At 33.5% G+C, this 16,400-nt stretch overlaps 1 protein-coding gene across 3 annotated transcripts in view; it reads right to left on the bottom strand.

Moving 5' to 3' along the window:
- Positions 1-16,400, bottom strand: part of UBL3 (ubiquitin like 3) — a 279,194-nt gene that overhangs the window by 262,379 nt on the left and 415 nt on the right. The window lies entirely within an intron of this gene.

Raw genomic sequence — 16,400 nt, 5'->3', positions numbered from 1 at the left:
GGACGGATTATAACAGCGCGTGCCAAAGAATGAGACATTCATATTTCACACATACGCTCGAAAACGCTTTACCCTCCGCAGTCGTTTAAAAAGCGGGTTCCCGTGACCAACACGTGTAAGTAATGGGTACAACATGCAAATTTTAAAACAACACATTTCCATCATATCCATGTTAATTACACAGGAATTAATAACTATAACACACAATTCTGAATCATGATGCGGCATTACTCGTCACGTTTTTACTTTGCATAACAAACCATTAAAGTAATTACAGTAACTATAGGGCAATTTAAAACTATCGCTCGCCAAACTAATAATTTATTACAATGATTAATGCATAAATGTCTTCAGAAGCGCAATGGTGACCGACGTTAACTCGGAATGCAGTATGTTTAACTTAATTAAACTTACTACTTACTTACTCCGGTGGCTCGTCGACCCAACGTGAGTCTTGGCCTCCGATACAAGAAGTCGCCATTTCTCCCGATCCTGTGCATTTTCTTGCCAGTTATCTAGTCCTAGCTCCCTGAGGTCCCTGACTGCTTCGTCTTTCCAGCGGTATTTAAGCCGTCCGACTGGTCTTCGCCCGTCAGGGACACCCAGGTATGCGCGCTTCGGAGCTCGATCTTCTCCCATTCTCTCTACGTGTCCGAGCCATCGGAGCCTGCTTGATTTGGTTTCACCTATGATATTAGGCTCGGAGACCAGCTCTTCCTCTAACTTAATTAAAGGGTTACTAATTAGTACTTTTGCGTGCAGTATGCAGTTAATTCATAAGTGTATGAGTAAAGTCCATCACACGAGAACAAAAGCTTAAGTATTTAAACAGTTCCTTGTAGTAAAAAGAAATCTAGGAAATTGCTTAGAATTATAATATTAAAAAAGGGAAAGTTTTTGCATTTGCTTTTATGGTCCTCCGCGATGCAGTTCAAACATTTATGATTGCATCACATGCAAATAATAAAATGAGCTTAAAATAAAACAACAGAATGAGCTTTTGTTTAAACCTAACAGCGCAGTGTCAATAAAGTAATGTTAATATATGAACGGCTACTAAGTTTATTTTCTGACTTAATATATACAAAAAAAAAAACATAAACCCGCTAGTTTCAAACGCAAGGTCATGGTTTAATGGCTAACGGCTTGGGTTAATGTTACTGTTACCTATGTACTTACAAACAAACTTTAATGTTGTACTATAAGTAGTTCACCAAGAATGCGGATCTATGTTATGCCATACAATCTAAAACTAGACCAGCCTTCACCTTTTCCTCAATTGTTATCCTCGCCAATCTTCGAAGTACCTATTGTTGTTTTTTGGATATTTATGTGGATATGTATAGCGATAACACCAAGTATATCTTCAGTTAAGGCAGTTTTCCTATTCGATAGTATAATAAATAAAAAATAACATAAAAGGCTTTATATTTCTAGAAAAAAGATTAAAATGTTGTTTTAAGAATACTTTGTTGCTAAATTTTAAAATACATTTTAAGTATTAAATAAACAGAGGACATGGAATAACTGTATTACGCGTTTCGTTATAATTAAATTTAGGTTGACATGCATTTATATTTGTGTATTATAAAATTATTTCTCAAGAACCCCTCCACGGGCGAAGGCCTCCTGCAATGATTTCCAATGGTCCTTATTTTGTGCTTTATGTATCCAAGCAATCCAGTATGAGTCCAGCAATCTTACTTATCTCGTCTTGCCTTGTATAATAAAGAAAAAATCTGTCAATTTGTAAGCCCCATCCTGTACAAAACTTAACGACAAATATTATAACAAATATTCAAATATTATAATAACAGCACAAATATTTATCTTAAGTCCTAAGAGATAATAAATTACAATGATTCCAACATAGCTTCATGTAGATATAATATGTACATATACTTTGACATAGTAACCAGAGGGGGTTACCACCCCCGCCCCACGTCCGGGAGGTCTCGCTTCGCAAACACTTTAATACTGCACGGAGTAATTTGTTCGACGAAAGGCTACACTGGGATATACCGTCCAATCGCTAAATTCAAGAATTAGAAAAAATGTTGGCCTTTTTTAGGAAAGTTCCGAAGCAATTTCATGCATTTTATCTTTATTTATAAGAAATAATGCATATTATTATAATAAATGGAAAGAAAGTAAAATGGGGTTAAAATATTGTTCTTTGTTTTTGACTAGTAATAGTTATATAAAATAAGAGCAATATATAGAGTAGAATAATAGGTGACACAACTCATTGGCTTTATTAGCGTAAATTATAACATCGACAACGATAAACGACTCCACTCCAATTAAAACAGTATTTTTGTCTATCCCATGTGTATTTTGAATTGACCTTTTGACTTTGACGTATCTTCTGATCAAGAGAACAGATAACATAAAATAAAAGTAAATATTTTGACAGACGAACCCTTTGTCTTTCTCATATCTACTTTAACAATAACTGAATTGGACAAACATTTTATACGCGATTCTTGAACCAAACAAACAGCTTTAAGTAAATTTATGAATTAAAAATGATATTCATACAAATATTACTTATATTCCTATTACCCGCTATAATTCTTTATTCAAATATTTTCACCTAGAGACATGTAAACAATATATATTTATGTTACGTAAAGATTTACCCAAGTTCCTCGCTAAACGACCTATAAAACGCCTCAAGCGTGCCTATGCGATCATTACCAACAGGCTTCAGTAATAATATCTATTTAAACTTTTAAATTAACTTTTAAACAGCGTTTTATCGTGGCAGGTGTCTTGAGTAACTTTACTTAGTTGCTAAAAATAGGGTAGAAGTAATAAACTAATGTAAATCTAAAAGCATCCTCGTAGGGCTCAGTCTATAATATAATTTTTCAAAAAGAAACCCGAAATTAACGATTATCTGGTATCGAAAATTAACTTTTATCTATTCCCGTAAAGTAGGTGTATCTTTGCGTTAAAATTGATAAAAACAAACAATAAGTAAAGGTCATAAATCTATATTTTTTCAGGCTTGATTGAAGGGTAGGCAATGATTTGAACTGAAAAAAGAAATATTGAATCTGGAAAAAACTGCTTTATAGTTTGTAACCGAATAACACAAGTCATCCATCAAAAATTTAGGCAGATAACGCTTTATTGAAAGTTTGACATTTTGCTCTTTGACCTTAGTACATGAGAAAATAGCAGTTATTTTAAAATGGCAACCAAGCATTAGTAACATGTGACCTTTGTCTGCCGATAGTTCACACGTGTATATTGTCAGTCGTTATCGAGATACTCAGTATTTCTTTCATCGGTCCCGTCCCCTTCGTTCATGATGTATATAGAAGTGAATGACCTCAGGCGGTAACTCAAGATGATATGACTAGATAGGTCATTGCTTCGCTTGTAACTTCCAACGTGTTAGGTACCTTAATAGCCTTTAATAGTTAAAGTAAATACATCCTTTATATACAAATAGCAGGAAATAGTGTGCTACTAAGGAGGGAAATTATATAACATTTAAATGCAGTAAACTCTTCGTAGTTTCCACCGCTACGACTCGTATTTATGCCTTTGTAATAACAGCAATATTTATGTAATTTTATTTCAATGATATGCTTATGCATATAAGTTTTACTCTTTTTGGTTTAGATATATCCATGGATTGCGGTGATCACTTAACTTTATGTGGATTTTCGCCCATATCACAAAAAATAGGGACTAGATTAGGGATTACATCTGTTCAGAAATTAGTAAATTTAAACATTATATAACGATATACGGAAATTTCTCAGAGGTATATCTAATCTTGTTATTAAAATATATTCAGTGGGCCCCGCTTCATGTACAAAAATAGTTTACATTAGATACGATAGAAGTTGTATAATCAACACATTTCCGATCGACGATAAGCCATGAATGTGAGTAACGACTTCATTATATCGCATTGTGTGATGAATTGAATTGCCTGCGTCAATGATTTGAGACTACACGACATCCTTACTAATATAATTTTATTTATAGGTCAGAAGTGTCTAGCACCTCCGGGACACTACTCTACTTAACTGTCTGGGACACTTCTTAGTACGGTGAGCAGTGTTCGAATTGTTTGGCCTATTGAATGAAGATTGAGGTAAGAATGGTAGATTAAGAGATGTACAAACATGAGGTGTTCAAAATCAGTCCACAAAAATAACAATGTATCTGTGATAAACATAGAATAAAAATGATTTGGTTTTACCTTTGGAAGTAAATATAATTTTTATGTAGGCCTCTTTATATATATGGTTACAGTTTCCCTGCAAGAACCGTCTTACAATACCAGTATTACACACTGATGTGTTCTGATGTAAGTATTTGATAAGAAGCAGAAGAAAGCAGTTCTTATCAGTAGTAAAACATCTGTGTAGGTTTGATACTAGTGTAGGTTCTTTATAGGTTTTGATTTCACATTCCTACTAACGGCAGTGACCTGTTACAATTATACGGACTATAATATGCTAGTACTATTTAAATTATAAAGCAGACTAGTCACATGCCAGTCTGCTCACTTCTACAGCACAAGGTTAACGCAATTCAGTTTTAAGTTACAATAGTTCATCTCAATAAGAGATGCAATCAAGCGAGTCTGTCCATCAACAATGGGCTGGAACGACGGCGTCATTACGTGTGACGATGTGAACGGGCAACGTCAATGACTTGAGATTGTGAGTCAGCTAGCCCAGTGCTTTTCAAACTTTTACACGGCACGACAACCCTTAGTATATGAAAATTTTTCGTGTACCCCTAGCTTCTACCGTTTTTACCTTGTATTTTATACCTAATACTAAAAATAGGAAATTCTTATAAAATCCGTATCCGTACAAATTTTATAAAATCTGTACAATTTTTATTTATTTTCACAATTAAGATAAATGCATAATTAAGCTACTAATGTCCTTCAATTAAGGTTTTCCTTAATAAATTGCCTTTTTGAACTATTTATTGTCTTTGCTACCTCCCAAGGGGGTCGCGACATATACTTTGAAAAACACTTAAATAGGCCATCATTTCTTCTTTATACGTGGAACTCCCACCACTTGTCACTTACCTGTCTGCTAAACGTTGACGAGCGCACATTTTATTCTAACGACCCTTTAAAACGTCGCTGTAGGTAAAGGATACTTCTTATATTGTTTTCGGTTAATTTGCTTTATATATTTGAAACGCCTAAGACATAGTTGAAAATAAAATATACGAATATAATGTAACATAACACAAAATATTGTACTTGACAAAAGATTGCATTGAAAATCGGCGTATAAATGTAAAGAAAATCCAACAAAAACGCTGATGTTCTTACCGGATCTACTCACTTGAGGTCGTGTTCCGATTTGTTAGCAGGTAGTCTAAGAAGTAATACATATTGTTAATGATAGTGTGCCTGCGTAGACTTATAGAAAACTAGCTGACCCGGCAAACTTTGTACCGCCTCAAAATCTATTTATCAAATATATTTCATATAAAATGTAGCCCATGTTACTCCTGGATAATGTAGCTTTTGAATGGTGAAAGAATTTTTAAAATCGGTCCAGTACTTTTTGAGCCTATTCATTACAATCAAACAAACAAACAAAGTTTCCCTCTTTATAATATTAGTATAGACAAATAAATATACATTTAATTACATTACTTCAACCATGAGTATTTAAAATTTATTTTTAAAAAAATGTATTAGTGGTAAATCAGTATCTTTCGATAGTGTTAATTAAAATGCTCTTAAATGAGACTATTTCGTAACATAGTTTCTATTTAAAAGATTGCATTAGAAATTTTTAATAAATATGATAATGTTAGAAAGCTGTTTATAATACTGTAGCCATTAGCTAATGTTTATTTAATGGTTCCTACAAAAAAAATAATTCAACATTCACACATATTATGATGTTACTAAGAATATCATTAGGGAATTTACATTACCGTACATCTCCTAGTACCGATCATAATTCCTTTTTAATCCACAAACGGCATCGCAAAAATGTATACAATTTAAAAAGTTATGTATAACATTATTCTTCTACTTGTGTTTTAAAGACAATGAGCAAGAGATACACCAGTTTTACGCATTTCGCACAAGTTATTTTATGAGTTAATCGCTATTTAGAACTAAGTGTTATTTGGTATTATTTCTGCCTAATAACGCTGCTGTGTTCTGGTTTCCGAGGCGCTCCAGCTTATTCTTTAGGTGTAGCGGCGCATCTGTGGCCGACCTCAGGTAGGAATATCTAATCCTATCTGAGGATGATTACAGATGTCCATGGGCGGTAGTAGCCACTTATCGTCAGGTGGACTGCATGCTCGTTTGCTACTCCTATATTATAAGAAAGGTGTGCGATATATTAAAAACCACATAAACAAAATCCCGAATAAAATCTACCAGTAACAAATACAAAATTATAGCTTGGACGGTAAGGTAAGGTACTCTACTTTCAATGTACACTTAACTTTATTCGCAAATAACGGTAAATTCTGCCGTTAGGAGCGTTATCACGTAGACATCGCATTTAAACACTATCGTTCACATCGCGTCACGCACTGCCATCAAAAAAATACTGGATCACGCAAAAAACTATATCTAACGTCGGAATGACTTCTAGGAAATCACACAAACAGCATTAAGAAAAAAGGTTATTTAATCGTGGCTAAAATTAGTAGGTTCTCTGCAAAGCTTGCCTCGAATGGACATTATAGGACGCACAGTGAGAAAATAACGGGATTTATTCCCTGACTTCGATTTACTTTAAGATCCATCTGTTACAAGTGACACATTATCTTTATGTTTAAATGGAATATACCGTTCGGTCTACATACGTAAACAGAGTGCCTTTTTCTTTTTTTGAAGTCGGTAAAATGTACGTTCTTTAAACAAAATATTCACAAAAAACTTATCGTTAAGTTCTGTACAAAAAGTATATCTTTGTAAAAACATACAGAAACCGACTTTACTACAAGTTAGTTCCTTTACTCACTCTGCATACCTAAGTAAAACAGGGAAGTAGGACGAATACTCCGCAAACGTTTGTTACGCTCCTACGGGAAAACGGGGACGAGCGTGGCTCGGAGGCGCAGGTTAACAATCGAAGTTTTCATAAATGGGACAACAATCCCTTAGGAGCAGGTGGCTGTACTTCATGAAAATCCACTCTGTATAAAAGCACTGCAAGTTTAACGTGTGCTCCCGACTTGTATAAAATGTATGAGAAATTGAAAATTTATCGCAAACAGGCGAGTGGAGTAAGTGAATTGGAAGTTAATTTACTTGTTTCTGAGATAAAAAAGTATTATTATCCGTGTATTTTTTTTTGCACTGTATAAAATGTGTGCTCGTTTCTCAAAGTTTGTCAAGCTCATATTAGAAAAAAATATCGGGGAATTAATTTTAACTCCGATAGAAGTCAAAAAGAATGAGAAGAAACACTTTAAACAATGTATTCACATACATAAATAACACCACAAAACATCGGATGTTGGGAAAAATAATTTGAATGTATCGCGGATGCCACAAAATACTGTTTGAAAAATACTTTCAATACTGAATGTTAACACCTTTTATACCCAAATAGAACACAATATTTATACAATCAATGACCCCTCATGGCGCGTCAAACGCTAGAACGCGTAACGAAGTATCTAAAACGGTACCGTACACCGTTGATGGACAGTGACCACGCCCTCGTACAGCTACGTATACAAAATACATACCTACTTACACTAATCGTATTATAACGGGTTTGTGGACGGAGCGATTAACATAATTACGTAAGACTAACTTGTTAGCGTGGAGTTTGGACTCGTCGTATCGACAGGAAAGCGCGGACACGTATGTTTCCGCTCGCGTGTTTTGCTTGAACGGTGCAACAGCGGGGAAACGAAATCATATGGCATGCATGAATTGCTCAATATTTAGTTTCAAGTGAATGAAAATCTGACGGAAATAAATTGCTTGCGCTCTTTAAGATGGCAGACATTCTTAACTTTTTAAACTACAGTCCATTGAAATTTTATACGCACATGTTTTTATTTATTTCGGACCTACCTATATCTACTTATGTAAATATTGACAGCTCAACTAGGTACCCTAAATATTTGTAAAGACGTGTTTATAATCCATTTTTATCATCACTCAATTTAACGACTAAGACATTACTAGAAAAACTAATGATTGACCTAGCGAGAATGCCTAAGCTTTCATAATGTTCTTCCTCAAACGTGTGTGAGTGATCTCTAACAACGTTCACTTAAACAACAAAGCAGACAAATATTTCTGATTCTAAGAAACCCTTAGACAGAATTAGGTCAAAATTAGGTTGATGACGACGAATACATAGAGCATTTGAACATTTGAATGCAATGCCGACGCTTACAACACAGCTTTGCCAGTTAATTGTGAGAAAGATATAGCATGTGTCTCTAAATGCCTTTCATAAACCCACTCATGAGTCCACTTACGGACCAGAAACAAATTAATGATGAGTAATATAAATAAATTGAGCTTTATCTTGCTACTGCCTGCAGTCTGTAATGATGAGTATGAAACAGTAATGTACGTATGAAACGTACATAACGTTTTATGATATTGTTTAACAATATTTTTATCAATTCTGTTACTGTTATTAATATCGCATTAATTCTAATTTTACAATAGCAGTGTTAAGCGTTGTTGTGTTCTGGTTTGATGGATGTAGTAAGAGGACATGCTCGTGATCACACGAGCTATAAGAATATCAATTCTTATATTGTAAAAAAGCTTTAAAACTATTAACAGCGATTAGCCCCGAATTTGCATTTCGTTCCACAAATGGTTTGCCAACCACACGCTTAGCGGATTAAGAAATAACAGTGTGGCAAATAGCGTTAACCGTGCCGAAACATTCGTTCGGTTTGATTCGGCACGATTCGGTTATAATCGGAGCCATAAACTTGGAAGCAGATCTAGAGCAAGGTGGAGGAAACAGTTTAGCAATAACCGTTCTTACAACGACCTGATCTTTATACCTATTTCGTAAATTCTATAAAAATAGCAATAAAAACAAAAAGTTCAACGTAAATTATAATTGAGTAACATAATCAAATTAATACTATGTTACAAAACAGTCTCATAATGATGTACAGGAAGTAATGTAAATTTTTGTACGAATGCACAATTGTACCTAAATAATTCTTAATAATAATTAAGAGATTCATATTATGTAAGTCAGTGACATAATAAATAAATAAACTCTAGAACCTCCTAAAAACTTTAATGATTTATGTGTATTTATAAACGGTGTATTCATCTTACATCCTGAAATCCGAAAATTTTCGTAATTCATTCAATTAATTCGTTTTAATAATAACATTAACCATCGTATATACCAAGGAATAATTTCACAAAATTAGCAAAAACTCGTACGGTTGAGTTTTGCACTTACCACAAATCCGGCGAGTAAACAACCATGAAATATCTCACCTAGATATTTTCAGCGTACAATAACATTGCCAGCTCTCGCTCGAGGCAACACTCACAATCGTCGTGTATGCGGCAAAGTTTAATGATGAAACGACTGCGCTGTTATATCCAACCCATTGTTCACTGAGCCACGACTCATCTCGATAGAAGATCGTTAACCCTGTATATAGGTCGCAGGCATATAATTGAGTTTCATCAGCTATCAGCGTCCAAATTAACTTAGTGGTACATTGTTCTCAGCTGAACCGTGTCCTTCGCATGAGATGACTTAATAAATGTCGCAAATCTGTAAACGGAGCGTGTGAAGTTCGCTTTGTACATAATATTGTTTGACCACGATGAGGCGACAATAGTGAGAAAATTTTGACGTTACGAAACATTTTTTTTTGGTATATGATGGGTTAAGATAATTAAGTATCGATAACTGCATTATGCATTTTTATGGCATGGCATGGCAGTTATAAGCGATTGAACTTATTACCAATTGGAGTATGTAGTTATTTTTAATGCCCTAACCAACGTAAAGGTACCTACCATATTGCAATGTTATGAAGTATTAACAATATTTTAAAATAGAAATACGTTGAATGTATACACAGTAGGGTACCTCATCACGTTTCCAAGTTTATAAAACGGTAAAATACGAGAATTTCGTACTAAAAGGAACACGGGTCGGGTCCTCTTGAGAGCGTACATAAAATTTCGTTTGTTTCAGTAAACTACGAGCCAAAGTAAAAAGATAGAGTTAAAACCTTGGCCTGAATGGTACGTTAGTAGCGGCATTAAATTTAATCACAACGTTAAGGCGTTGAACACTTCATTAAATAAATTAATTGGAACGCTCTCTACTGCAATGGTTTACTACTGTAAAATATATGCCAGGGTTATAAAAACTAGGCCGCTAAGGCAAGAAATACACATATTTATGCAAATAAGAGGTCTTTGAAAACTTTCTCCCGAGACGTACTGTATGTGGTTGTTTTTATTTATTTTTAAATAAGTGTTATAGTACCAATCTAATTACGTAACCATAATAAAAACGTAAATAAGTAGAATTCCTGCCCTATTACGGATTGTTTTTTTGTGCCCGATGTCAGATGTACTAACATATCTAACTAATAAATGCTACTATAGTTTAAAATCATTTTTGAGTGATAAAAATCAGTAATACAATTTGTTATCAAGTCATATTGAATTGTTAGATTAAAATTTTAATAATAGTTTTTAGATGACACGTATATTTGTAAGCCACTCAGTGGCAGAATAAGCGACTACGTAGCAAAAATGTGTAACAACTAACAATTACCTTATTCACAAATAAATTGATTTGATTTGATTTGATGTAATTACATGTTTTCTACTACTATCAGGTAAAAAATGTTTCCGGGCGTAACCGCGTGAAATAGTATGCAATAGAGCGCTTACTTCATATTCATACTTGACTTCACTTCTTGCTTAAAGACAGACTACATAATACATATTTAGATCTCTAGATTTGCATATTATAAAGCTTGGAAAACAGTAAACGTCATTAAGCAGCGAAGTTCAGAAGGAACTAAAAGTTCCCGGAGGGCATCACCCAGTTTTGAGGATCCGTAAAGTTCATTTAAAAGAGTGCTTCATTATAGCAAAAAGTAATTTAATTTTATCTCTTTGAATATGCACCGGCTGGATTGCGAGTGTTTTTATTATTCGAGAGAAGCAGTATCGCTGCAGTTTCAATAGAGCTCAAATCGAGAATAAACGAAACTGTGCAATGAAAATTATTGCTTCATCTATAAGGCTTTAAGACAAATGCGAGAGCTGGCACTGATGTGAATAGAATACAGGATATAAATGCATGAACATTTCAGCGCTGTCCATAGCAGGATGATGAATTAAAACGGATTCATAGCCGATCGAAGAATGCCGGACAAAGACCATTGTTTCCCGCCAGCCGTAGACTTAATCAGAAAAAAAGGGTGAAACACAAGCTTTTACGAAAAATTTCCATCCGCGCACTTTCATCCATTGTCCTTTGTGCCTCGATGCGGTACGGAGATTATAATAAGCAAACTGTTTTACAATACATTCAAGCTTTCTACTTTTTACTGTTCCCACTAATCACTTAGCCGGGATTCACTTCCATTATTTTTAATCTCACAAAGTTTTATATACAGTACGGCAAAACATGAGAATATAATTGATTTAAAAGAAATCATTGTTTTATTATAACTGTTTACTCATTTTCACTGGTCAGTTACACGATATGGTATATGCAATATAAATGTTATTCTACGTCATAAGAACTACTAGTGGTTAAGAAAGTGCGAATAAATGGATCTCCACGCAAATGGATAGATAATATGTTTGTAGATAAACTGATATATCTCTAGAATATCTAACATTTTAATTAATCCTTTCAACTATTTTTCGTTTTGTAATGGAGGCGAAGTACATTTATGCAATCTTCTCTTATGTTTTTATGTCACTACTCTACGGATATGTGTTACAAACTCTAAATAGAACAAAATAGCTGAAAAACATCGCATTGTGTTATCCTTGGAGACTAATTTAGCAAGTCTCGTATAAATAATGCTTTAATGCCCCTCAAACCAGAACACAGCAGCGCGTCACTGATTGGTAGCAAAAGCCTAAAAGTATGTAACAGTCCTCCCTTGTCAATACACTAAGAATATATATGCGAACAGATAAAGCTAATCACATATGCGAGCAACGCGATACATATATAGCTACCAATTAACCATCTATCACTGATACTGGACACGCGTACCATGTAAACAATATCGCTATCCAGCCTTCGAATGACAGTTTTATTAATTTATCGCTAAACGTATAAATACTTTCTGAATTAATTTAACGCGGTAGTTTTCATTGTACCTATATAACAAAGGAATGATTTATTTATTTATAATTGCTTGCGTTGTATAACTCCCAGATTAGATCATTCCTAAATGACTCAGAATGCCTTTATTTCGCAATTGAAGTAACACGAAATTTTATCTAATTCTTGTAATTTAAGAGATTTACCCGAGATAGAGGACAGATGCGTTGCGTTTCTGAGAATTCGTTGGGAAGCCTAATTAGTATAGTCTAAACCACAAACTTACATAGCAGAACACAGTCGTCTTAGACAGCTCTAAGGCAAAAATCGTTGTCTAGTTCTAGCAAGTCTCAGTTGAACTTTTCAACTAACCTTAAAATAGTAGTAGACGAAAATACCCAGCATACTTACTCTAAATAGAATATCAGAACCGCGAATCATATTATTCTAAGGTAACAGATTAAAATGGAATTTCGTCAATGTTATTCATGAAAATACCAAAAAGCTCAGTAACGAAAAAACATCCGTTAATATAGTCAGATTGAACGACAGATTCAGTCTAGATCAGATGAAGCTGAAAAATCAAATATTCGTTGAAATATTCCAGCCGGCTCGCCCAAACTAATGGAGTTTGGGTGAGCCGCTGAAATATTGTTATTCTGGTTATGTGCCGTAAAACTTTTAGTTTATGAATGAATAGTGTGTATACAGACTACCTATGTATGTGAATATCAGAATTACTATGCTTAATCATCGTTACCCCCATCATTATCTCACTACTGGTCACGGATCTCATAGAATGAATAAGGTTTAGGCGGTTTAGGCAATTGATGGTCAAATGCAGTTCGGTTTGAAAGCTTTGTAAGAACATGTATTATTGGTTCCTTAGACAATTTTCGTCACCTTCAAATACCTTCATCTTCAAATACTTGCCTATTTATTTCGGACCCCCAACGTGCAAGCAATATATACGTTAAAAAATCTAACTATCTATTACTATCTAAGTAATATGTAATACTTTATGATAGCGCACGGTTAACAATTCGAAACAAACAATCACTTATCATATGTATAGCAGAACGTCCGAGCGTTATCGTTTAACCAACCTAAATAAACAATAATGATATAGGACAGGTTTGTGAATCACAAGAATCCGTCGTTATCGAGTAACCGTACAAGTTGAACAACAGTCTTCCGATTGGACGCACCAATGCGCTTCCTCTACACCCACATACCTATAACGAACGTAAACTGACAAGCGAAGCCTAACATTCGAATTCTGAAATTGTACTCTATCCAAATTTAATCCTATACCAGGTGCCCTAAAGTCACAATTATAATGACGGTTGCTTACGCAGTTTCAGCATCAAACTTATGCACCAATGAACCGAGACCCGACAACGATAAGTTGAACGTGGCTAGACGTACGCGGTTACGCTTGACCGCTTTCATTAGGCATTCTTTACTGTTCACATACATATTCAAATACAACAAGAGGTCGACTAAATAGAATTATTTCAGTAGGTCAGCGTAAAAAACTTAGCAGTCCCACGAAAATACAATTTAATAGACCCAAAACGGCGGAACCCATAAGTTTCGAGCTACATTTGTGGTATGAAGAGTAGAAACTGCGACCTCAACCAAGATAACGTTCACCCTTTTTCTAGCAGTTTTCATCTTTGAGTAAAACTACTACACACTATAGTTTAGAGGAAGGGCGTAGTACCGAGTAACCGAGGGTACGTAATTTCGATTAAACATCGAACCACGGTTTTACATTATATCTTTGTTTAACAAAATTTATGTATGAATTATTTACGGAACCACCAGTAGAAATATTTGTGGAATAAATTTAAACAAACCAAAAAAATATTGGATAATATTCCTATTATTGTTTTCATCCCAAAATTTAGCACACATTGCTTTTAATAACAATTTGTTTACATTCAGTTAGATTTCATTGTTACAAATGGAATTTGAGATGAAAGCAAATATTTATGTTGCATCTTCTCTATATCTAGCGTATGAGTAGTCTATTTATTTTAATTACGTAACCATTCTATCTTTATATTTATCATTGTTAAAATTTTATAGATTGTTAACAATGGCCAATATATTTGGGGATTTTATGACGGAAAACAGGTAATGGCAATACTTCTAGGGGTCATAGGGGAATAATTATGTGTTACAGGGGAAGAAAATTTTGACATACAAGACTTGAAGATGAAGATCTTTGGGTTAGTTTTACATAAACTTGTATAGTATGATACTAATGTACCAAAATTCACTAAGATGCTCCAGTTAGAATGTTCACAGACAGTCTTCATTTGAACTAAATCTTTTGACTTGCTCATATACAATTATATATCTGGGTTTTTATTACAATACATTAATCATATGCCATTCCCTTGTACATGTACACATCTTTATATTCTGAATTATCATGGAATAGGCAAATAGTAATAATTTTATAAAAAAATCTATACTTACATTTCATTTATGGCGTTCCGTGTAAAATTAATTTATGAAGAGTTTTTAAATATTAAATTATAATATAATTTTTCTATTTAATTCTACTCACAAAATAATTTATCATAAGTTTGATTTTCTTTACTATACTTTTAAATACTTAAAAATTATAATTTGAGAACCCATTAGCTACAAAGGTCAATAAAACAGTTTAATGCACACAGTTCCAATTTGATTTCCAGCCAGATAATAATAGGAAGAAATAATTGAGATATCTTCTCTAGATCTGGACACCACTAAAAATGTCTTTGTTTATATGATTATGCAGTTTGCACAACACAAGGTCCTAGTACGGGGGTAGACTTAGGGGCTGTCCAATAATCATGTGAGGCTCGAAAAGCGGCGTTACATGTATTTATTTTTTACTTGCAAGATGCTTATCCAGTTATTGGTGTTGAAGAAAGTCTTGCTAATCCGTGGTCCGAAAATATTGTACATTAAATAATGTTCATGAACTAGTACAAAAAACTTTTTCGCATTTCTTCATTATTTTTTTGTCAGTCAAAAACCAACTGCAACCTTTCTGTCTACCTCTGAACGTTATTATAGTAGTCTTTAATTTTCTATAATAAAATTAGATGATTACTTATACCAGTATTTTTTTATAAATAAAAGAATAGATTCTTTGCAGGTACGAAAAAATACATGTGATTAATGGATGGCCAGACTAAAGATGATTTACAGAATACCAATGTATGTATGATGAACTCAAATGTAAATATATTTGGAGTAGGGTACAAGTATATGTAGGTCTTTAGGTCACAATGATCACATCACATCAAACTAGGATCACTTTTTTAAGACCTACAAATGATTTTTACCCACAAATAAATAAGATTTTCTTTTCAAAAAATATAATTAGGTGAGCATCTTCCTAATTTATAAAATCATACTACATTAGTCAAACTATAATCATGCAAAGTAAAACTTTTAAATGTGATTAAGAATATTATGAATTTCTATTTAAGGTATTGTGTAATTTACTTTTGTGGTACTTTAAGGTTTAAGATCTACTCAATTGAATTTAATTGAACAGAAATTAAAATGTTCCAATTAGAATATTATTTGATAACAAAATCTTATAATAATGTGCCACTTTCTAAAATGTATTTAAAATTGAATTACCCACAATACAACTAACTTTCATTGTTTGAAATTTATAAAAGTTATAAGGTATTTATACAAAATATTTACTCATAAGATTATTTCCAAGTCGTGATTTTCTGATAAATTTAATGAAATAATAAATAATAGTATGAAATAGAAAGTTCATAGTAAGATAAAAAGTTTTTTCATTGTTTGTTTTTTTATTTATTCTGAGATAATGTTTTGCTAATTTGCAAATGAAAGATAATGGTATACATACTGTCTAAAACATTGTTTGTAAATAAACATAGAATTGTGACGAGATTAAACAGAAATATGAATGTTTACTAACAATAACAATTTATGGTGGGTGTGGGCACCTCTCTCCATAGCAAGTAAAGCATCCACGTAGCCAACGAGACTCGATGGCTGTCGATAGCACGCTCGAGAAAGGAGTGGTTTAGAAACAAACAAAAAAGTGACCTTTTG

Source organism: Epargyreus clarus, unplaced genomic scaffold (assembly GCF_041222505.1).
Source record: "Epargyreus clarus isolate Ecla_fem2 unplaced genomic scaffold, WU_Ecla_fem_2.2 ptg000029l, whole genome shotgun sequence".
Classification (NCBI taxonomy): Eukaryota; Metazoa; Arthropoda; class Insecta; order Lepidoptera; family Hesperiidae; genus Epargyreus; species Epargyreus clarus.
Note: the sequence above shows the minus strand (reverse complement) of the source record. Positions and strands in the feature narration are given on the sequence as shown.